At 38.3% G+C, this 25,349-nt stretch overlaps 1 protein-coding gene and 1 pseudogene across 2 annotated transcripts in view; both read right to left on the bottom strand.

Moving 5' to 3' along the window:
* The window catches only part of CRPPA (CDP-L-ribitol pyrophosphorylase A), a 348,505-nt gene that overhangs the window by 263,757 nt on the left and 59,399 nt on the right, over positions 1-25,349 (bottom strand). The gene's annotated exons all lie outside the window — the stretch shown is intronic.
* On the bottom strand, positions 21,729-21,847 carry LOC134609510 (5S ribosomal RNA; annotated as a pseudogene).

The raw sequence follows: 25,349 nt of genomic DNA, 5'->3' as shown, positions 1-25,349 counted from the left end.
AAGCTGTACAAATCTCGCCCAAACCAAGAAGAGAGGCCCAGAGATTTAGGACAAGACACAATGATGATAGATCTTTCCAAATCCCCTTAAAAAACAGATTTGAGCGATTAAGGAGTGACAAAGGAGAGGAAGTTTTTTTAGAACCAAGATGGATGAGGAGAGAAGAGTACCATGGAACTCCCACAAAAAGATACAGAATGTCAGAAGAGGAACCAGAGGAGGGAGAGATAAATCAAGAGAGGAAAAAAGTGACGATAATGAAATAAGAATTTTTTATCTATCTAATACACTTTTATCACCAACAAAAGAGAAAGTTTTAAGAAAGGGTTTTAAATATGCCCCAAGTTGTTCCGTAAATAAATTTGAATCATTTATTGATGTTAATAGATTCACCAGAAAACTGTGTTTAAAAATTTTTTTTAATAAAGATAAAATTGAGACACCCCAAAACGAAGAAGTAGAAAGTGTAAATACAGAATTAGTAGAAAACAATATTAAACACACTAATTTTAAGAAAAAATCTTCTTTTAATCCACAATATCTGAAATCACATAGTATGAAAGTATTTGAAAGGGCTTGCCTAGATGAAATATACAATATTAAAGCTCTATCTAAGTATGAACAAAACCTATCACTTAAAGAAAAGTTAACCCTTAAAGACTTAAAACAAAATTCCACTATTGTGATTAAACCCGCTGATAAAGGGGGAGGGGTGGTTATTTTAGAAAAAAATGCATACCTTGATGAGATCAAACGTCAACTCCTAGATGATACTACCTACACAAAATTGGAGAAAAACCCGACAACTGACATTAAAATAAAATATGAGAGTTTTCTTAAAACTGGGATGGAAAATAATGTACTATACAAAAATGAACTTTTGTTCCTCCAAGTACAACATCCCAAAATACCGGTCCTTTATATACTGCCCAAAATACATAAAGACTTGGTAAACCCCCCAGGAAGACCCATAGTGTCGGGGATAGATTCTCTCCTGTCGCCACTATCCCAACTTATCGACTATTACTTACAACCACTAGTAAAAAGGTGCCCCTCACATCTACAAGATTCAATGAACCTTTTAAAGATTTTAGATGAATTAAAATGGGAAGAAAATTACCTATTAATCACGTGTGATGTCACAAGTCTATACACTATTATTGAGCACTCTAAAGGTATTGAGGCAACTACTTTCTTTTTAGATCAATCCAAGGAATTTTCAAGTACCCAAATCGATTTTATTACTAAAGGTATTCAGATGATTTTAGAAAACAATTTTTTTTTTGGTTTGATGGCGACTTTTACCTTCAGATTAAGGGTAATGCTATGGGGACCAAGTTTGCCCCTAGCTATGCCAACCTTTTTATGTCTTATTGGGAACATCTATTTATTTTTCAGGAGCATGGCTGGGGGGCAAACTTGGCCCTATACAGACGCTATATTGATGGCATTTTTATCATTTGGAAAGGCACTGAGGCAGATTTTAATTCTTTTTTTAAATATCTTAATTCAAACACTTGGGGAATAAAATTGACTAAAAATGTTAGCCCCTACACTATCGATTTTTTAGATTTGAACATTTTTATCTCTGATGAAAAATTTAAAACACGCACTTTCTTCAAACAAGTCGATGTAAACAGTTTTATTGAAACAAGTAGTTGTCATCATGATCCATGGATTAAAAATATTCCAAAGGGCCAGTTCCTACGTATGAGAAGAAATTGCACAGACAAAAAGGATTTTAATTCTCAAGCTTTGTTTTTAAAAAAAAATTTGTACAAAAAGGATATTGTGAAAAAGATCTCCAACAGGATATTAACAATATTGGTGATTTAGATAGACCACAGCTATTGAATTATAAGAACAAAGATAAAAAAGAATTGAATAAACAAATCCCTCTTATCTTTAATTATTGCAGCAACGTGGGCACTTTAAAAAGGATTGTAAACAAAAATTGGCACATTCTACAACAGGAACACGAAATGCGAGAATTTTTAGGGGACAAACCCAAGTTCATTTTTAGGGGGGCAAGAAATTTTAAGCAAATTTTAACCTCTAACTATGTAGATAAAGAAAATAAGAATTGTAACTTTTTAACTAAGTGGTCAGAAACGCAAAAAGGTTTTTACCACTGCGGTAACTGTTTTGCTTGCAGAAATACTCATATAACCAATAAAAAGAAAGTTGATTTTATCTCTAATATAACCAGAAAAACTTTTAACATTAATTCTTTTATTTCATGTGAGTCTACCAACGTCATTTATTTGCTGCAATGTACATGCGGCCTACAGTATGTAGGAAAATCCTCAAGACCACTAAAAACTAGGATTTATGAACACATCCGGTTTTAGTCACTTTTTAGAAAGACATAACTCTAATCCTAATGATCTGCAATTTACAGCAATCCATAAAATAGAAAATCATTGGAGAGGTGGCAATAGTGCTATGAATCTAAATAGAAAAGAATCAAACTGGATATTTGAGCTCCAAACATTATGCCCAAAGGGCCTAAATATTGATTTTGGAATAAGCTCAATTTTATAAATTTCCCCTTGTGTGTGTGATATTATTAATCTATTATAAATTTGATATGTAGGTTTTTATATTAATTTTACTTATTTAACCCCTTAAGGACGGAGGACGGTTCAGGACCGTCATCGGCATTTTTGCGTTGCCGACCGGTGACGGTCCTGAACCGTCCTAACCGTCCAATGTACTTACCCGATCGCCGTCGTTCCCCCGGCGGCGATCGGCGGTGCTCCCGGTGTGGGGAGACTGCCTGCAGCCCAGACAGTCTCCCCATGGCGGTTTAGGACCCCTGTGGCCATGTGATCGCCCAACAGGGCGACCACATGGTCACAATAGGTGTCCTAGTCTCTGCCTGCAGGGGGACTGCCTGTGCTGACAGGCAGTCTCCCTGCTAGTGTAAAATCAGTGTAAAATAAAAAAAAAAAAATTAAAGTTATAGTTAATAAAAAAAAACATTATTATATATGTGTATATATATGATATATAGACATATATTATACCTATATAATATATGTCTATATATCATATATATAATGTCATGCTAAGTGTATTTTTATATTAATATGTACATATATTAATATAAAAATACACTTATAATTAATTTACACACGTATATATATAATATATATAATAACTATATATATATTGTATATATATATTATTATAAAATACGAATAATAAATAATTTAAATTAAATTTAAAAAATTAAAAATAATAATAAATTTAAAAAAATTATATATCTATACGAAATTTTATTCTAACTGTATTTTGATATTAATATATATATATTTATATCAAAATACACTTAGAATGAAATTGTATATATATCTATGTATATATAAATAAATAAAAAGAATGCGAACTATTCATATGTCCATATACAAAATTACATAAATAATTATATAAATATACACGTAGACTTCAAATATATAAATATGCATATATATTTAAATTCTACGTGCGCATTTTTGTAATATTTTTACATAATTAAGTTATTTTATTGATTGCAATTTAAGGGACCTGCCTGCCAACCCAGGCCGAAAGTACAGAGAATTTAATTTGCTATCACTGTATTTTACCCTGTAACGTTCTACGACACCCTAAAACCTGTACATGGGGGGTACTGTTTTACTCGGGAGACTTCGCTGAACACAAATATTAGTGATTCAAAACAGTAAAACATATCACAGCGATGATATTGTCAGTGAAAGTGACTTTTTTTGCATTTTTCACACACAAACAGCACTTTTACTGATGATATAATTGTTGTGATACATTTTCCAGTTTTTAAACACTAATATTTGTGTTCAGCAAAGTCTCCTGAGTAGAACAGGACCCCCCATGTACAGGTTTTATAGCGTTTTTGAAAGTTACAGGGTCAAATATATGGGTCAAATATTTTTACATTGAAAATGGCCAGGTTGGTTACGTTGCCTTTGAGAGCGTATGGTAACCCAGTAATGAGAATTACCCCCATGATGGCATACCATTTGCAAAAGAAGACAACCCAAGGTATTGCAAATGGGGTATGTCCAGTCTTTTTTAGTAACCACTTAGTCACAAACACTGGCCAAAATTAGCGTTCAATTTAGTTTTTTACTTTTTTCACACACAAACAAATATGAACGCTAACTTTGGCCAGTGTTTGCGACTAAGTGGCTACTAAAAAAGTCTGGACATACCCCATATTGAATACCCTGGGTTGTCTACTTTTAAAAAAATATGTACATGTGGGGTGTTATTTAGCAATTTATGACAGATAATAGTGTTACAATGTCACTATTGATACATTTTAAAAATGTATGTTTTGAAACCGCAATATCCTACTTGTACTTATAGCCCTATAACATGCAAAAAAATAGCAAAAAGCATGTAAACACTGGGTATTTTTGAACTCAGGACAACATTTTGAATCTATTTAGCAGTTTTTTTCATTCGCTTTTGTAGATGAGTAAAATATTTTTCACATAAAATTCAAAAAACGTGTATTTTTTTCAATTTTTCAGCATATTTTTTCATTTTTTTAAAAATTAAATTACATGAGATTATATAAATAATGGTATGTAAAGAAAGCCCCTTTTGTCCTGAAAAAAACAATATATAATTTGTATGGGAACAGTAAATGAGAGAGCGGAAAATTACAGCTAAACACAAACACCACAAAAGTGTCAAAAAGATGCCTGGTCGCAAATGTACAACATCGCAAAAAAAGTCCGGTCCTTAAGGGGTTAAATGTTCTTATTATATTTATTTCAATCATGATGATGTATTACACTCATTCTTTTTAATAACACTGTTATATGATACCTCTACCTGATATTACTCTTTCTCTCTCTTAATTTCTATGTGATATGGACTTAAAATACGGACTTGGAGTGATAGGATTTTCTATCCTCCTTATTTATGATTTGTCCGTATGTGTAACCGCTTATCCACGCCCCTCTCCGGCGTCACGTGGCTGGAAGCTGCATCACGTGACCGGAGTAAAGCGAAACCGGAAAGGAACACACATATCCTCTTGGTAATGACGCGCGGCCATCTTGGGAAGGTCGCACGCACTCCTATAGACATCAACAGACGGCGGCCATCTTGGAGGAGGCATAAGTACTATAATTTTCGCCGGAAACACTCCTTATATGGATTTTAAGGATGGACTTCACAGCTGCTAATATTTATCAGTAATTGTATGTATTATGCATGATATATAAGAAAGTTGTTAGTCCATTTTTGTTATGCACCTGAGGAAGACCTATTGGACTAGGTCGAAACGCGTTGTGCTTTATACCGTATTTTTCGCTCCATAAGACGCACCTCACCATAAGACGCACCTAGTTTTTAGAGGAAGAAACCCAGAAAAAAAATATTCTGAACAAACTGTCCCATAGTGTTTCTTACTATGGGACAGTTTGTACAGAATATTTTTTTTCTCCCCTGTCCCATAGTGTCCCCCCTTCCATAGTCTTCTCCTCTCTCCCACAGACTTCATCTCCCCCCCTCCCCACAGACTTCATCTCCCCCCCTCCCCACAGACTTCATCTCCCCCCCTCCCCACAGACTTCATCTCCCCCCCTCCCCACAGACTTCATCTCCCCCCCCTCCCCACAGACTTCATCCCCCCTCCTCCCCACAGACTTCCACCCCCCTCCCTCCCCACAGACTTCCACCCCCCTCCCTCCCCACAGACTTCCACCCCCCTCCCTCCCCATAGACTTCCACCCCCCTCCCTCCCCATAGACTTCCACCCCCCTCCCTCCCCATAGACTTCCACCCCCCTCCCTCCCCATAGACTTCCACCCCCCTCCCTCCCCATAGACTTCCACCCCCTCCCTCCCCATAGACTTCCACCCCCTCCCTCCCCATAGACTTCCACCCCCTCCCTCCCCATAGACTTCCACCCCCTCCCTCCCCATAGACTTCATCCCCCTCCCTCCCCATAGACTTCATCCCCCTCCCTCCCCATAGACTTTATCCCCCTCCCATACTGTCCCCCTCCCCTTGTCCTATAATTACTTACCTGTCTTGCAGCGTTGACCGGCAGCACAGGGCGCACCGCGGTAGTGGAACTTGAATTTCATGTTCCGGTTTCCGGCGGGACTGAAAGGAAGTGCGCACTCAGCTTGTGCGCACTTCCTTTCAGTCCTGCCGGAAACCGGAACATGAAATTCAAGTTCCACTACCGCGGTGCGCCCTGTGCTGCCGGCCAACGCTGCAAGACAGGTAAGTAAAGCTTCATATTCGCTCCATAAGACGCACAGACATTTCCCCTCACTTTTGAGGGGAAAAAAAGTGCGTCTTATGGAGCGAAAAATACGGTATATATATTTTATGTATTAAATTAAAGTATTTACCTTTTACTTACTTGGTGATCCTGGTTCCTGATTTCTATACAAAGGAGGCGGTTGGCGTTTTTCCCAAGGGACCCATACTGCATTACCAGCACCAGATTGATCATACTGCTTTAAAAGTTTAGAGCCAACTCAGAAAGGCTCTAAATATTGTGAGTTTTCCAAGTTTTTTATACTTTTATTGTGTCTAAGATGTATTGCCCTATGATGTTTTTTTATATTCACAGAACCTAAGGGTCTGCACTTAAGACTAAGGATATCATTTACTGTGTGCGCAACCACCGCCCTCTCTCCTTTTTATCTTTGTATGTAAGTGTTATACAGTGACTATACACTTGGGTGGTTTTTATGTGTGCTGCACTGGTTTTTTATATATGATATTTTAATACATTATAATTAACTGCTAGCGCCATCCTTTATCTCTGTTTTTTAATAATAATATATATATGTGAGATAACATTAAGTGGTCTTTCTATGCAAGAACACTTAATAACGGACAAGCCAGCTACAGGGAAACCAAAAATAATTAATAACGAGTAGCAAGAGCCGCGTCAAGGAGTACAGAAAGGAGAGTAGTCAATAATAGCCGAGATCGGAACCAGAAATATCAATATGAATAATAACGTACTATTGGGAACTATGAAGAACCACAACCGGACATAGAACAAAGCCCCAAGTAGCTATTTATTATGTGGCTCACTAATGAAGTAGTCACGCCCCTAAAACATGCAGGAACACCGAAATTGATGTTGTGAACTATATCAGCCGGCGTTCAGTCCTTTAGGGAGTGTAGAAGAACCCTAAGAGAGGTCATAGGTAGTTATTAGACCTCCAGGAGGCCATGCCCCAGGAGCCTGGATGCAAGGTACCCTGAGATGCCTGAGCTGATAGTGCCTAGAGTCCCTTGGCACCGTTCCTCTGCATTTCCAAGTGATGTAACACCAAATGAGGTTCCATGGAAACAATCCATGCACCATAACCACTACAGCTCCCTGTAGTGGTTATGGTGTAAGGAGTGCCCCAGCAGCCACCTATTGTTAGGTATGACTTATTTCCTGAGGTACAGGGCACCACTACATTACTTTGCTGCAGAAGGATTTAGATAGACTGGAGGACTGGGCACTCAAATGGCAGATGAAATTTAATGTTGAAAAATGCAAAGTTATGCACTTCGGCGTAAAGAATACACAAGCAACGTATACCCTTAATGGAAGTGAATTAGGGATAACAACACACGAAAAGGACTTGGGAATTGTTATAGACAACAAACTATGCAACAATGTGCAATGTCAATCAGCAGTGGCCAAGGCCAGTAAGGTATTGTCATGCATGAAAAAGGGCATTCATTCTCGGGACAAGAATATCATTTTGCCTCTCTATAAATCACTGGTAAGACCACATATTGAATATGCTGTGCAATTTTGGGCACCTGTTCTAAAGAAGGATATCATGGCACTAGAAAAAGTGCAGAGGCGGGCTACAAAATGAATAAAAGGAATGGAACATATCAGCTATGAAGAAAGGTTAACAAATTTAAACCTATTTAGTTTAGAAAAACGTCGCCTGAGAGGGGATATGATAACATTATACAAATATATTCGAGGCCAATACAAACCATTGTGTGGAAATCTATTCACAAACCGGACTTTACATAGGACACGAGGTCATGCGTTTAGACTAGAAGAAAGAAGATTTCGTCTAAGGCAAAGGAAAGGTTTTTTTACTGTAAGAACAATCAGGATGTGGAATTCTCTGCCTGAAGAAGTGGTTTTATCAGAGTCCATACAGATTTTCAAACAGCTACTAGATGCATACTTGCAAAGACAGAATATTCAAGGATATAATCTTTCAATGTAGGGTAATAACTGCTTGATTCAAAGATAAATCTGACTGCCATTCTGGGGTCAAGAAGGAATTTTTTGTCCTAGCTTGTTGCAAAATTGTGCTTCAAACTGGGTTGGTTTTTTTTTTTTGCCTTTTGGATCAACAGCAAAAAACAGGTGTGAGGAAGGCTGAACTTGATGGACGCAAGTCTCTTTTCAGCTATCTAACTATGTAACTATGTAACTACCTGTCTCCATTGCCTAAGAGAAAGAAGATCCTAAGCAGAAGCTTCCGCTAGCTATCATGCCAGTAGCATGGGTTGGTTTTATTGTTGTAAGCACGAGTTAAATTCTTTAGAATTATTATTTTAGTTTCATTCTGAGTTCTTTCTTCACTTTCAAGGTACTACAATTACCATCTGATTCTCTTCCAGCGACACAAAGTTATTTATTGTTTTCTGGAACAAGCACTTTGTTTATTTCAAATTTTAGTAGCCAATCACAGACACTTAGATTTTTATATATATATGAGAAAGGGCTTTACAGAAAGTCACGATTTGCTGTTAGATTTAAAACAAAAAAAAAGTAAAAAATAGCTTATACCATTCACTGTCCTCTTGTTTTTATGCAAACTGCCATAAGCATTATACAGCTAAGGCTGCACACACAAGAGCAAATTTCAGTTGCATTCACATTCTGTGTTATTCTTTCTATTGCATACATAAGTTATTGCATATTGCATATATATTATTTATCAGATAGATTGCATTATCTAATTTTCTTTTCATGCTTTTCACATGGGAGCTAAGCCTTTAAAGGGACACTCTAAGCACCAAAACAACTTTTGCTTAATGAAGCAGTTTTGGTGTATAGATCAAATGACTGGAGCTCACACTCAGTTTTCTGCCATTTAGGAGTTAGATCACTTTGTTCATGAAGACCTGGCTACACCTTTCTGACTGTAACACACAGCTACAGTTAGCCCACTTTAAATGTGAAAACTTTAAGATTTTACTATAAAGTAAACCAGCACTTTTTAGATCAGTCTTAGAACAAATTTGGTTAAAATAGTGTCGGAATTTACTCGTCACTTTTCAGAAATGTTTGATAAAGGTCACCCTTTGTGTTTTTTGCACTCGAGCTTATAAAGTTAAAGGAATACTATAGGGTTAGGAACACAAATGTGGCCGTCTGAGGAGTGTCCACTGGAAGTGTCCTTAAGCTGTTATGTAAACACTGCCTTTTCTTTGAAAAGGCAGTGTTTACAGCAAAAAGCCTGCAGGGACATGCTATACTCACAAGAACAACTACATTAAGATGTAATTGTTCTGGTGACTATAGTGTCCCTTTAACCCCTTAACGACGAGTGACGGACGAGGTCCGTCACTCTGGGGATTGCCTTAACGACGAGTGACGGACCTCGTCCGTCACCCGTTAAAATTAACCCCAGATCGCCGCAATCGCGGCGATCGTGGGGTTAATGGTGCTCCGGTCTGCCTCTGCATTAGAGGCAGACCGGGAGCACCGGATCGGGCTGTCAGAGTACATGTGCCCGCTCTGACAGCATGCCAGAGCGGGCACATGTGCTCTCTATACTCACCTCCGCCTCCCTGCACTTCCTGGTTCTGTGTGAAGTGCAGGGAGCCGGATCTTCAGTGATCCTGCCCCCTGGTGACAAAACAATAAAGTTAAATTAAAATCCCACCCCCCTTTACCCCCCCTTTACCCATTTTAATATAAAATTAACCCCTTCCCTGCCAATTGATCACTGACTACAGTGATCAATTGGTAGGGATCACATTTTACTATGATCTGATTTTTTTTTTAACCCCTGAGGGTTAATTATTATTTTTTTTAACCCTCAGGGGTTAAATTTATTTTATTAATTAATTAAAAAAATTTAAAGTTATACATTTAGCTAGCTGGGGAGGGTGGAAGTTAGTGGGGAATTGGGGGATTTAGTATTAGGCTAACTAGGGGTTAACGTTAAAAAAAGTTTAAAAATAAGCTTTAAAAAGTTAAAAAATTAAGTTTAAAAAAAAGTTTTAATAACGTTTAAGTAAAAAATGTAAAAAAATAAACCCTTTACCCAGTCCAAATAAAAATTAACCCCTTCCCTGCCAGTCGATCACTGCCTACAGTGATCAAAATACAGATCACAGTATTATACTGTGATCTAATTTTTTTTTAACCCCTGACGATTAACTTTTATTTATTTTTTAACCCTCAGGGGTTAAATTTATTTAATTAACTAATTTAAATATTGTATAATTAAATATTTTGCTAGCTGGGGTGGGTGGGAGTTATGGGAAAATGGGGAATTTACTGTTAGTGCTGCTTACTGCTAGTTAGGGGTTAACGTAAAAAAAAAGCTTAGAAAAATGTTAAATCTGTAAAAAAAAGTTTTACGAAAGTTTAGGAAACTTTAAAAAAATTAATAAGCAAAACAAAAGTTTAAAAAATAGTTATAAAAAGTAAAAAAAGTTTTAAAAAGTAAAAAAATACATTTAATAACGCTCATTACCACTACACCTGGTACAAGCTAGCGGAAAAATGATCCCACGCTAAGGTTCAAAATATGCCTTTTAAAATACCCTGGGATGTCTTCTTTAAGAAATGGTATGGCTTTATGGGGTATTTGGTTTATATAGCCTGGTAAAATACTCTAAAATGGGACATGGGCACAGCGTAAAAATGTAAAGCTTGAAAAAAAATGGAATGGCTGTGTCCCAAATGTGCCCCTCCGATGTCCACATATACCTGGCAAAGGTACATACGGGGGTATTTTTGTACTCAGCAGACATAGCTGAGCAACATATGAAGTATTATACAGTGGTAGTACACATAAGGTTTGCAAAATATACTGTGCAAACTCACTTTGTGTGTCAAAAAGGCAGAAAAAACGCTTATTACCACTACACCTGGTACAAGCTAGCGGAAAAATTATCCCACGCTAAGGTTCAAAATATGCCTTTTGAAATACCCTGGGATGTCTTCTTTAAGAAATGGTATGGCTTTATGGGGTATTTGGATTATATAGCCTGGTAAAATACTCTAAAATGGGACATGGGCACAGCGTAAAAATTGAAAGTTGGAAAACAAAATGGAATGGCTGTGTCCCAAATGTGCCCCTCCGATGTCCACATATACCTGGCAAAGGTACATACGGGGGTGTTTTTGTACTCAGCAGACATAGCAGAGCAACATATGAAGTATTATACAGTGGTAGTACACATATGGTTTGCAAAATATACTGTGCAAACTCACTTTGTGTGTCAAAAAGGCAGAAAAAAACGCTTATTACCACTACACCTGGTACACGCTAGCGGAAAAATGATCCCACGCTAAGGTTCAAAATATGCCTTTTGAAATACCCTGGGGTGTCTACTTTAAGAAATGGTAGGCCTTTGTGGGGTAGTTTGAATTTAAAACCTGCGAAGATGCTTGGAAATTGCACTTAGGCCCGGCGTCAAAATTCAAAGTTCGGTAAAAACTGATATGGCTTGGTCTCCTATATGGCACTGTAGCTTCACGAAATAGTGCCATAGACATACAATGGGGGTGTCCTTTTACTCAGAAGACTTAGCTGAGCATAATTTGTGGGGTTTGAACTTAGTGGCACATATGAAATATACAAAATGCCCAGCAAAAATGCAATCCGTATGTAAAAAATGCACAAAATTATTTTTTACCACATACTTTGGCATGTAATGGTAAAAAAATGGGGGCATGTTAAGGCACAATATGCACATTATGACATACCCTGGGGTGTCTACTTTTATAAATGGTAGGCCTTTGTGGGGTTTTTTTGAACAGTCAAACTGTTATAATACCCCAAATGGAAGCATAGGCTCATTAAATCCGTCTCTCAAAATTCTACTGTGAATACTGAAAAGGACAGGTCTCCTATATGGCACTGTAGCTTCACGAAATAGTGCCATAGACATACAATGGGGGTGTCCTTTTACTCAGAAGACTTAGCTGAGCATAATTTGGGGGGTTTGAACTTAGTGGCACATATGAAATATACAAAATGCCCAGCAAAAATGCAATCCGTATGTAAAAAATGCACAAAATTATTTTTTACCACATACTTTGGCATGTAATGGTAAAAAAATGGGGGCATGTTAAGGCACAATATGCACCTTATGACATACCCTGGGGTCTCTACTTTTACAAATGGTAGGCCTTTGTGGGGTTTTTTTGAACAGTCAAACTGTTATAATACCCCAAATGGAAGCATAGGCTCATTAAATCCGTCTCTCAAAATTCTACTGTGAATACTGAAAAGGACAGGTCTCCTATATGGCACTGTAGCTTCACGAAATAGTGCCAAAGACATACAATGGGGGTACCGTTGTACTCAGCAGAAGTAACTGAACACATAATAAAACGTTGTACAGGAATAGCACACACCAACTTTACAAAATACACATGAGAAGTTCTTTGTTATAAGTTTGTGTGCGAAAACCCCCAAAAAACACAATTTTACTCCAATATTTAGCAGAGGTTGGCGGTAAAATGGCTACGTAGAAAGTGTCAAAACAACCTTAGGTAAATAGCCTGTGGTGTCTACTTTATATAAATATATACTTTTGTGTGGCAATTTTGTTTTCTTTTATGGCTATTAGGCTTACAAGACAAACATACCAAATTCTAAAATCGCTCCACATAAAAAGTGTATTTTACTCCTTGTGCTTTGTGACCTGTAACTACCAAAAAAAACTTAAAATCCCAGACACATTATATATTCCGTAATTCAGAACAACTAAATGAATTTATTTTTAATTACTTTCATTAACCTGCACTAATTATGTACACATTATTATTGCAAAAACTGTAAAAAAAACACACAAAAATTCATTTTTTTGCATATTTCTGTATTTTTTTAATAATAAATAAGCATTTATATATATGTGTGTTACATCAAATTAAAGCCCTTTCTGTCCTTTAAAAAACGGTATATAATATGTGTCGGTGCAATGAATAAGTAAAAAGCAAATTGCAGTTGAACGCAAATAGCAAAAAATGCAAAAAATGCCGTTGTCATTAAGTGAAAGACAAGCTTCTGAAGCTCTGTCCTTAAGGGGTTAATGAAAAAATGCTGTATCAAAATAGAACAGACAGTAGTTGTATCATCTAAATGTGCTGTAGGGATTTGAGAAAAGAAAATATAACATAATTGTATGGTGTTTACATGTGTCCTTTCATCAAAAATTAACCCAGTAAGTAAAATGCATGTGTATGACCATCACCTACCCATATATGTTTACATAACTATGTTAAAAACTATTATTATTATTATTATAATTATATAGAGTCTTCAGCGCTTTACAATAATACACTGGGGATATAAATGCTCTAATAAAGGCATGGTAAAGAGGGTCCTGCTCAAAAGTGTTACATTTATTGAGATAAAGGTAAAGCTATAATTGTGTTAAATGCTTTATTTTCCAGAGGTCATGCTTTAAGATAAAGGTCACATAGTAACAGCTGCGGCCAAATTCTCTATTAATGGGTAGAAAATTCTCCCATGCTAAATTTTAGCTCAGCTGATATAAGTGGGATTTGGATGAAAGAAACACTTAGGTGATATCCTTTCTTACACCGCCAATAAAAAGATTAGCTGCGCTAATTGGTGTGAGAACAAAATATAAATAAATAAATCAGAATTAGGTTACATGCAATGTCAAAATGTTAAATAACAGTAAAAGAGAGAACATTTATCTTAATGTGTTCCTCTGTTAAAGTAAATTAAAGGGACACTATAGTCACCTGAACAACTTTAGCTTAATGAAGCAGTTTTGGTGTATAGAACATGCCCCTGCAGCCTCACTGCTCAATCCTCTGCCATTTAGGAGTTAAATCCCTTTGTTTATGAACCCTAGTCACACCTCCCTGCATGTGACTTGCACAGCCTTCCATAAACACTTCCTGTAAAGAGAGCCCTATTTAGGCTTTCTTTATTGCAAGTTCTGTTTAATTAAGATTTTCTTATCCCCTGCTATGTTAATAGCTTGCTAGACCCTGCAAGAGCCTCCTGTATGTGATTAAAGTTCAATTTAGAGATTGAGATACAATTATTTAAGGTAAATTAAATCTGTTTGAAAGTGAAACCGTTTTTGTTTTTTTCATGAAGACTCTGTCAATCATAGCCAGGGGAGGTGTGGCTAGGGCTGCATAAACAGAAACAAAGTGATTTAACTCCTAAATGACAGTGAATTGAGAAGTGAAATTGGAGGGGAATGATCTATACACTAAAACTGCTTTATTTAGCTAAAGTAATTTAGGTGACTATAGTGTTCCTTTAATACTTGGGAATGTGTTAGTAATACAAACATGTATTCTTAAAGGGACACTGCAGGCACCCAGACCACTTCTGCTCATTGGAGTGGTCTGGGTGCCAACTCCCACTACTCTTATTTTTTATAAACTGCAATAATTACCTTGCAGGGTTAACTCCACCTCTAGTGGCTGTCTACTAGACAGCCACTAGAGGGAACTTCCTGCTTCATAGCACAGGAAACCTGTGCTAGAGCGTCGCTGGACGTCCTCACGCTCAAATCCCCATAGGAAAGCATTGAAATTCGTTTTCAATGCTTTCCTATGGGGAGCGCTAATGCGCATGCGCGGCATTGCCGCGCATGCGCATTAGGTCTCCTCGGCCGGTGGGCGGGATCAGTCTCGCCCACCGGCCGACGGAAGCACAGGGAGGAGCGTCGCGGAGGAGGAGACAGCGGCGAGGGACATCGCCACTGCCTCAGGTAAGTCACTGAAGGGGTTTTCACCCCTTCAGTAACTGGGGATTGGTGAGTGGGAGGGAGAGGGACCCTCTAGTGCCAGGAAAACGGATCGTTTTCCTGGCACTGGAGTTTCCCTTTAATGTTAGAGTGTTATACGAGTTATCTGGATTATTGGTTCCCTCCTGTATCCCTTAAATAAAGCATATCACTTACCGTTCTTCCTCCGGTGCACTGGTCTCGCCACAGCTGGGACTTCTCCTCTGGCTGCGATCGTTATTACTAATGATCTAAGACAATCCCATGCTTCCCTATTTGGAAGCATTTGGAGTCTAGTGCGCAAGCAGGACAATTGGTGTGCAACGCCAATCAGCATTTCCTCATGGATGTATTGAAGCATTGTGTATCTATGGTGAACGTGATGATGATGAAAGTCGCTCCTGCAGTTTTCGCAGGATCACAACAGGAAGCCCATCTAATAGCTAGCTGAGTGAAAGCCACTAAAGGTTTCGTTAGCAGCAATGTAAGCGCTGCCTTTTGCCAGTGTTAACACTGGTAAACTGCAAGAACAGTCTCTTTGCCCCAGAACCACTAAATAGAACACTTTGATAAATCACCCCTATGATGATTGGTATTGGTCTATATCCTCATTTAATTGCAAGCCTGCATGTATAAAAAAAAAAAATCATAAAAACAGTGTTCCAAAATAACATGGTGATTAATTCAACAAGTGGTAAACATGTCAATAATATTGCCATAAAGTGTAGTGCAGAGCTGAAAATGTCCACTTGCGACTAGCCATTGGTGCATTACAATTTAGCCCTGGTGAGTAGAAATTCATGCTTGGTGGGTACGCCATGGGTCCTCCAGGCGTGCAGTGCTGAGGAACTTTAGAGGCCTGGTTAGCAGCATAGGAATTTAAATATTAAGTCCTGACTGTTGTTGTACACACAAATTTAGAGTAATTTCATCTCTACGTTGTTATTGCAAAAATGCTACCAAATGTAGATTTTAATTTAAAAAAGTGCTTTAAAATGTGATCCCGGGGCGGAACCAACAGCCGAACAGAGCGGTCGCAACTCCAGCGAGCTCCGTGATTTAAAAGCATATTTACGGACAAATTATACAACTATCACCCCCCAAAAAACAAAAGAAACAGGCTGATTACCCCAACAATCTAGACAACAATGGGGAAGAAGAATAAAAAACTAAAATCAGACGGGCCACGTCCAGGCGCAAGTATTGGGAACCAGTGGCAGAGAGCACATGGAGCTCAAGAGCCTCACATGGCAGACTACACAGACTATGTGGACGACCTCACTAACTCTGATGACCTAACCTCAGACCAAGAAGAGGTGACCTTACCCGCTACACGACCGCCGACACAGCCCAAGACACAGTCGGATGCGGCACCGGTCACGAAGGCTGAGATGAGGGAGCTGCTGGCGGAGCTCCGATGGGGCATCCAGGCCGACATGGCGGATATGAAGAAAGACATCCAGGGCCTGTCGGACCGTATGGGTGTCGTCAAGCGAGATTCCAAGAGCCACACACAGCAACTTACCACGCTACAACGAGACGTAGTCTCCCTACAACAGCACCTGCGGGTGGAACAAAAAATGGCGGCGATGGAAGATACAAGTCGTGCCCAAAACCTCAAGATCAGGGGAATAGTGGACTCAATCTCAGACGCCGAGGTGCCTCACCTCATTCGACGCCTGGTAAGCACGATTCTCCCCGTGAAGCAGGCCAAAGGAATAAGCATTAAAGGCACATTCCGAATACCCAAACCCCTGACAGCCCCAGCGACGGCACCCAGGGATATAATAGTTAAATTTCAAAAACGTCAAGACAAAATGCCAATAATGGCCGCCACCAGGGGAAACACACCGTATACCTTTGAGGACATGTCCCTCACGTTCTATACAGACTTGTCTAGGGGAACTATGACATGGCGCGCAACCCTCAGGCCACTCACCGCCTTACTCCGCACACACAGCATAAAATACCAGTGGCGCCCATCCCACAAGCTACAGGTGCTCCATGGGGACGATACTTACCTAATAGCCGACCTACCAGAGGCACGAAGGCACCTGGCGGCCTGGGGCCTCCCTCAAGACGCTCTGCAGCAGCCTAACAAACCTGCCAACACCCATGCATGGAATCCGGCCACCTCCGAGACATTTGACTACCCCCTGAAGCACACTAGGAGCATCAGGTGAAAGACAGCAGCTAACTGCATTCCGGCTACCAGCCTGGACGCAGAGCAGGATGCCTGACGTACTCATAATGCTATAACTAACTGGACGCCCAGAGACACAAACGCTTATTTTCCTTTGATTTGTTTTTACCATTCGATTTGTTTTACCCATTCATTCAGGAACTGTCCGACACCAAGTTACCGAAGTATAATATTTGAGGAGTACCTCACCCGACTACTCTTCTATGACCAGGCTTTTGCATATGCCCATTAGCTCAGTTTAATCAGCAGTATTTTTTCATAGGCTTTTACTTATGTTTTTCTCTCAGCTACATATATATGTGTTCTATACTACGCTCATAACTCATAAGTCTCCTCAGGTGGAAGGCTGCAGGATCGCTGCCTCACGTACGGGTAAAATCAAAATTAGCGTCAGTAAATTAGTCTGTGAACCTAATGCTGATACTTACTTACACAGAGAGTTCAGTGTCCTAAGATGCGCGGAATCACTCAACAGACATCACTGTATTACTGTATTATGATTATGCTCTGATAGGCTGCTCTGGACCATTTTGTTATATACTCACTTACGGTCGTTAGATGTTTGTTCAACGTTTCAATATGTCATAGCGCGCAAGATGCCTATTACTCTTAGTTGGCCTGTCTTTCCTGAGCATACTTTGTGATCAAGCAAACTAGCCACAGAGCTAACCCCTCCATTACTTGTTTTGCCTACTATTGGTTCCACGCAGGTTTTGAACGTAACAACCTACCACTGAACTACCTAAATCCCTAGCGCAGTTAATATGTTGTGTTAAGATTTTTTGCTCTAGTTAATCGTGTAACTCACATGTCCTGATAAGCAGAACAGGGGAAAAAATTATTGGAAAGCGACATTGATGTATATAAAAATGTGTAACATCCCATGCCTAACTAGAATGAATCCAGCCCAGAATAACTGCTCAACCAGGCTGTGTTAGCATAGTAAAACTGATTAGCAACAAAAAAAAAAAAAAAATGTGATCCCTCCTCCAACTGTCAATTCAATTTCAGTATAGAGCTCTATGCTGAAGGATTAAAGGTCAATGTTGACAACCGAGTGATGAGAAAGGCAGGAGATCCCTTCAACAAGCAGTTCTGCTACCCTCAGTCAAAGAGCTATTCCCCTAACAACAACACCTTTCTCTCACTGAGGATATAGAAATGGAGTGACTGGTATCACTCCATCCTAAAGTCGATTGCTGGCATTAAGCCATCAGGTCATTAGTAAGGGTGACTCTGCTTGGGGACGTGTCGCCCAAAATGGACATTCACGTGTGGGATGGCAGTAAGGCGAGGGTAGAGAGTGGGTGTTACAGTAGTGATCTCCGACCACTGACAAGCTGGACAAGATGTGAGCAGAACCTTGGCATTTCCTAAAGCAATTAAATATATAATTTATCTTTATAAATGTTATATTAGTTGCTTTAGGAGCTGTAATCCTTTTAGGTGGATCTATCATAACAAAAGTAAGGTAAAATGCTATTTATTTTTTACAGCTGAAAGGACTCCTGTCACATTGACAAATGTTACACTGTAAATGCAGAGCACACAAAAAATGTCTACATATTGTGTTGAAAAGAAATAGAACTAACTCAAGGGAATAAAAAGTGGTTAAATGTTACATAGCTTCTGCAATTGCAATAAGAGTCTCATCTTAGATGCTTTATTATAGAACACACTTTCTGTCAAGGCTTCTATTTTTATCCCTTCATTTGCCATAGTGAGTAGGTGTGAAAAGCAAAGATCATTCAAAACTGCCAAAGTTCTTATCTACATTCAGAGCCTCATGTCCAAAGGCTGCTGCCCACTCAAATGGAAAATATATGCATTTTGCCTTCTTTTAAATAAGTTTAGACCTTCAGCTCTGCAAACATTTAACATGCAATTTAAAGGGTATACTTGTACATATAAAACAGCAATTCCCCAAAAACAATCATGGGTTATTCACTAAAGTGAGAATTCAAAGTGAATCAAAATTGAATATCAAATTTAGGACCAGAGTAGCTAAATTGAAAGCCCATTTAACTTTTCACGCGCTCTAGAAACGTGACTGATGTATTAAACAAATGTGGGATTCACTTTAACCTGTTTACCTCTTAAGGACTGAGGCATTTGTACACATACACGCTAATCAAAACAAAACGTAAACAAAACATTGGATTTGCGCTATATGTCTGTTCAGGCATAATTCACCTCTTTCATATTCTGTGCACCCACACTTATCAGATTTAATTTTCTTTAAGAGAAACAGGGCTTTCATGTCACATCAAATATTTGTATATTAAACATAATTTAATATGAATAAAAAAAATATTAAAAAAATGAGAAATTAAGAAATGTTATTTTTTTAGTTCTGCATGGCATGTTTTACTGTGAATGTCACAATACTGTTAGCTGTTACTGCAATAAAGTACACATATTTGTATTTAGTGATGTCTCACGAGTAAAACAGTACCCCCAATGTACAGGTTTTATGGTGTTTTGGAAAGTTACAGGGTCAAATATAGCACATTAAATTTTTCAGTTTAGACACATTGAAATTTGCCAGACCGGTTATGTTGTCTTTGAGACCAAATGGTAGCCCACGACTGAAAATTACCCCCATGATGGCATACCATTTCCACAGGTAGACAATCCAAGGTATTACAAATGGGTTATGTCCAGTCTTTTTTAGTAGCAACTTAGTCACAAACACTGGCCAAAGTTAGCGTTCATATTTGTTTGTGTGTGAAAAATGCAAAAAACTAAATTGAATGCTAATTTTGGCCAGGGTTTGTGACTACGTGGCTACTAAAAAAGACTGGACATACCCCATATGTAATACCTTGGGTTGTCTACTTTAGTAATGGTATGCCATCATGGGGGTAATTCTCATTCCTGGGCTACCATACGGTCTCAAAGGCAACATAACCAATTGGGCAAATTTCAATGTGGGAAAAAAAGGAAATTCAAGCCTTATATTTGACTCAGTAACTTTTGAAACACCATAAAACCTGTACATGGAGGGTACTGTTATACTCGGAGTCTTTGATGAACACAAATATTAGAGTTTCAAAACAGTAAAACGTATCACAACACTGATATCGTCAGTGAAAGTACAGTTTGTATGTGAAAAATGCAAAAAACTGCACTTTTAATGACGATATAATCATTCTGATATGCTTTACTGTTTTTAAACACTAATATTTGTGTTCAGCAAAGTCTTCCGAGTAAAACAGTATGCCCCATGTACAGGTTTTATGGTGTCCTGAAAAGTTACAGGGTTAAATATAGGGCTTGCGAGCCAAATTCTCTGGACTTTCTGCCTGGATTGTCAGGCTGGTCCCTCAGATTGTAATTAATAAAATGACTTAATTATGTAAAAAATATTATATAAATATATTTGTAGAATTTAAATATATATGTATATATATATTTTTATTATGTTTAATTATATATACCTATAGATACATATATGTATTTATAACGTCATTCTAAATGTATTTTAAATTTAATATATATTAATATCAAAATACAGCTAGTACAAATTAAAGCTGGTATATAATTATTTTAAATTTTTTTCTTTTTTTATTGATTACTTATATATATAAAATTAACGTCATTCTAAGTGTATTTTAATATTAATATATATAATTATATATGTATATATTAAAATTTAAATGCACTTAGAATAATGGTTTATGTATGTGCATATAAAAGTACTTAGAATATATATATATATATATATATATATATACACACACACAAGTGTAGTGGCACTCACCCTTTCAATGAATAAGTAAAAAACTGCCTTGGTGCAATCCCACGCTGGGTATGTAAAGCAAGAAGGAAAGAGATGCACTCTCAGGTCTTTATAGAAAAAACTCGATATTATTTAATAACAGGTAACATACATCTGATCGACGTTTCGACCTCTTCAGGTCTTCCTCAAGATCAGTATACAAACATATAAAACACGAATATATAGGCAACATAGGAGGAATTACTCACCAAACAAACAGTGTACACCGGTTTCCATTAGTCCGAACCCGGAAATGCAAGTGGAGCGTCATGTGACACATGGGCGTGGCCATTACTATGACGTGGTTGCTAAGAAACGGGTAAACTAAACCCGAGCAAGTATGTAGTGAACGTGGAACAGCTCGGATTAGGCAGAGAATTATCTGTGCAATAAAGTGAAAGGGCATAAAGCCCTGTGGAGTATACAGGAATACTGTATAATACCTACCAAATAGCAAGGTATACACACAATAAAGTGATCACCACTAATAGTGAGGACTCAAAGGTCCATTTCTATGAAAAAAAGAGACTATATTGATATTGGTCCAGTATCTGACATACACCAATTAAAGTGACCATATGTATGTGGATCTGCAGTAGTGTAACATGCACCCAGTAGGAACAATACAAAGAACAAATGCATAATACATAACACATACAATTAAATCAAGCATAACATGGGCACAAAATATATAGAGTATTCAAATGAGTATACTATGTGAAGACTTTAATTAGAGATTCTTGAAAAATAAATGAAGATTAGGACAAAGGCTTATGGCACCTGAGGTTACTAGTTGGTCTCCCATACAAGTACTAACCAGGCCCGAGTCTGGATAGCTTCTGAGATCTGACGAGATCAGGCATTTTCAGACTGGTATGGCCATAGGCTCTAGGCAGGAGAGTATGGCAACTAGGTATTCAATGATAATCTATAGGTAGTGGACTGAAACCACATTCAAGCCAAAACAGAGGAAAAAAGGACCAATCCATATACTCTGTATATCATGTAAACACAAGGAAATAGATACTTCAAATAAAGACTGCAGAGTCTATAGTAGCAAGGGAAGGGGAGTGGAAATGCCAGTTAGGCTAAATATATTTTGGACAATCACTGATAGTGATTGAAATATAGCCATATGAGGTAGTACTAAAAATCTATTGCGATATCAATCACTGACTGGATTAAAGAAAAATGTACAAAAAATGTATACAAAAAGACACGCTATATACAGTATACCACTATGATACAAAAATGTACAGGAGAAGAGGTTTAGAGAGATAATCCTAGACTACCGGGATAAGAAAGGTGTATGGTATCAGAGAAAAACTGAATAAACAATATTCTCATTTAGTCCTCTGGGTGTTACGGTGTCCAGTTGGTATGTCCATTTTGCTTCCCGTTGAAGTAACATTCTTGATCTGTCACCACCCCTCGGAGGAGGTGGGATATGATCAATCGCTGTGAAGCGTAATGATGGAAGTCTATGGGTTAAAGCCAAAAAATGTTTGGCTACTGGTTTGTCGCTGTAATTATCCCGATAGGCAGTGGTGATGGTTGACCGATGTCCACGTATCCTGTCCCTCAGGGTGAGGTTAGTTTTGCCTACATACGATAGTCCGCACGGACAGGTAATAAGGTATATTACGTGGTCTGTGGTACATGTTATATGATGTCGGATGTTGATTCTTTTGCCACTGTGAGGATGTGCGAATGACTTGCCACTGACCATGTGGCTGCACGTCACACAACCACTACATTTGTAGCATCCTTTTTTGATGATATTTGATATAGGCTGGTAACAATGAAGTGGGTAATTTCTGACCAAAATGTCTTTAAGACTTCTGTTCCTCTTATAGCTGAAAATCGGTCGTTCTCGAAATATTTTTGGAAGTTGTTTATCCGATTGTAGTAGTCCCCAATTCTTGTTAACAGAATGTTTCACCGTAGAGATGCCCGTATGGAATGTGAGCGGGAGGAACATCCTGGATGTTGGTGTTGCATTAGTTTTGGTTACTTCATTGGTCTCAGATTCCCATATTTCAATGGCACGAGTTTGGGCTTTCTGGAGAGTCTGAACATGGTATCCCCTTGCCCTGAATCTATTCCACATTTGTTGAAACTGGATGTCACGATTTTCAGAAGTACTATTGTATCTGAGAACTCTGAGGAATTGAGATATTGGTAGTGTTGAATGGAGTCTCCAAATTTCTGTAAGATGTATTTATTTTCAAATGTATACATGAAAGCGTTGGCGTAAGAGGGCGCCATCACCGCTCCCATCGCTGTCCCCGAGAGTTGTAGAATTTTTTTTTTTCAAATTTAAAATAATTACAGGTCAAGGCAATATGTAGGAATTCCAGTAAGAATTCAATGGGAGGTCCTGTGTATACTGTGGATTCACTCAAAACCATTCTGAGAGCCTGTAGCCCCTCTTGGTGGGGTATGATGGTGTACAGGCTCTGTACGTCTAAAGTGACAAGTATTGACGATTCGTCAATCGTAGGTGTTAGCTTTATTTTATGAATGAAGTCCCGTGTGTCCCGTAGACATGTGGGGAGTGCCACTACACTTTTTTTGATAAAAAAAATCAACATATTTAGCCACTGGTTCCAGTAAACTATCATTGGCCGACACAATGGGTCTTCCTGGTGGAGTGATGGGGTCCTTGTGGATCTTGGGTAGAGTATACAGTACAGGGTGTCTAGGGTATTCAACAAATACAAATTGAGTTGTTTTCTCATCCAAGAAACCACTAAGAATGCCCAAGTCAATCTGGTTCTTGATTCTGGTTTGAAATTTTTTCACAGGGTCAAACGTGAGTCTCATATATGTAGTATGGTCATTGAGTTGTCGTAGTATTTCATTCCGATAATCTTGCTAGGATTGAATCACAGTAGCACCGCCCTTATCGGCAGAGTGTATGACGATGCTGATGTCGTGACTGAGGTCATGTAAGGCTTTTATCTCACCCGGGGTTAAATTTGAATGGTATGTGGGGGGATTTTTCACCATCTGTTCTGTGTCTGCCTTCACAGTCTGAATAAAGGTCCTGATGGAGGCGTTGTTGGTACGTATATCCTTCTTTTGTTTCTTGTAAAATGGTGATGTCAATTTAGGTGTAGGTGTTTTATATATATATATATATAATCCAAGTACTTTTATTTACTTTATTAAACTTTTTATTAACTTCATGAACTTTTTTGCAGGCAACAGGCACTGCATAAGCCAGCTATTCCGGCCATGTGATCGCGAGGACCCCACGATCACATGGCCGGGGAGGGCCGGATCTAGCAGACTCCAGGATCGCAACCGCCGGCATCGGATTGGCGGGAACCCTGTAAGTCCCCTGGACAGCAAGGAAGTTCTATGCCACCCTCCGGCGTTTAGAGCCACCCCAAAAAGGACAGTTCTTAAGGGGTTAAAGGGTAACTCCAACCCTTTTTTAAAAATACACGTATTTACTTTAAAATGTACTGTTGGCCATTTCTAATTAGGTCCCCCGTTATAATCAAGCAAATTAATCCAAAGCTTACCTGGGTGTAGCTCCTGGCACTTTTTTTTATACCTCATCTGACATCACAGCTTCACTCTCACATATGCCGTGGGTGTAACTAGCAGCCAGCACACAAATGCAAATATCTCTGTATGTGCAGTGTTTCAAGCTGAAAAGCTGTACATGCAGACTCCTGCCACCATAACCACTTCAAAAAGCAGGAGTGGTCATGGTGTTTGGAGTAACATTTTAAGGCACTACAATATGAATGCCTATTAACCTGGCCCCTTTGATTTGGCATGCAATAGACATTTAGGTTTTGCATTCTACCCATAAAATAATCTATAACTAATGATGGTTTATTAAATGAGATAAAACTCTTTGCAGATCACCAAATTGCGGTATTTACTGCAAATCCCATTAATTTCTATGCGGAAGCTATGACCCTAAAATATAAGCCAATTTGTTTTCCTACATGCACAAAAAGGCTTTTATTGTTGGTATTAGAAAAGACACTTTTTTGGTTTTATATCTCAACCAGAGATTACAGCTGAGAATTGACAACTGCAAGATTTAGGTCAAAATAGTGATGTTTTAAAAAGAGCTGAGTCTGAGAAATTTTCAACTTTGGCCTAAAAGTTTAAATTACCTTGTGAGTGAATTCCTTGCAATTCCCAATTTTTGGAATAATCTTGATTGAACTAAACGTCAAAACCTGCCTTCTCAAGCATTAAAAAAAAATATATATAACAATAATATATTCAGCAAAAAAGTAAAGTGCTTATAATAGGCATACATTTGGCTGGTACTGTCCTAGATTTGAGATGAACTAAATCCATTCTTTTTAGAGAATGAGTAATTTTCCAAACCTTAAAATGTTAATTCCAAGTACGGTA

The sequence above is a fragment of the Pelobates fuscus genome, chromosome 4, assembly GCF_036172605.1.
Source record: "Pelobates fuscus isolate aPelFus1 chromosome 4, aPelFus1.pri, whole genome shotgun sequence".
NCBI classification, from domain to species: Eukaryota; Metazoa; Chordata; class Amphibia; order Anura; family Pelobatidae; genus Pelobates; species Pelobates fuscus.
Note: the sequence above shows the minus strand (reverse complement) of the source record. Positions and strands in the feature narration are given on the sequence as shown.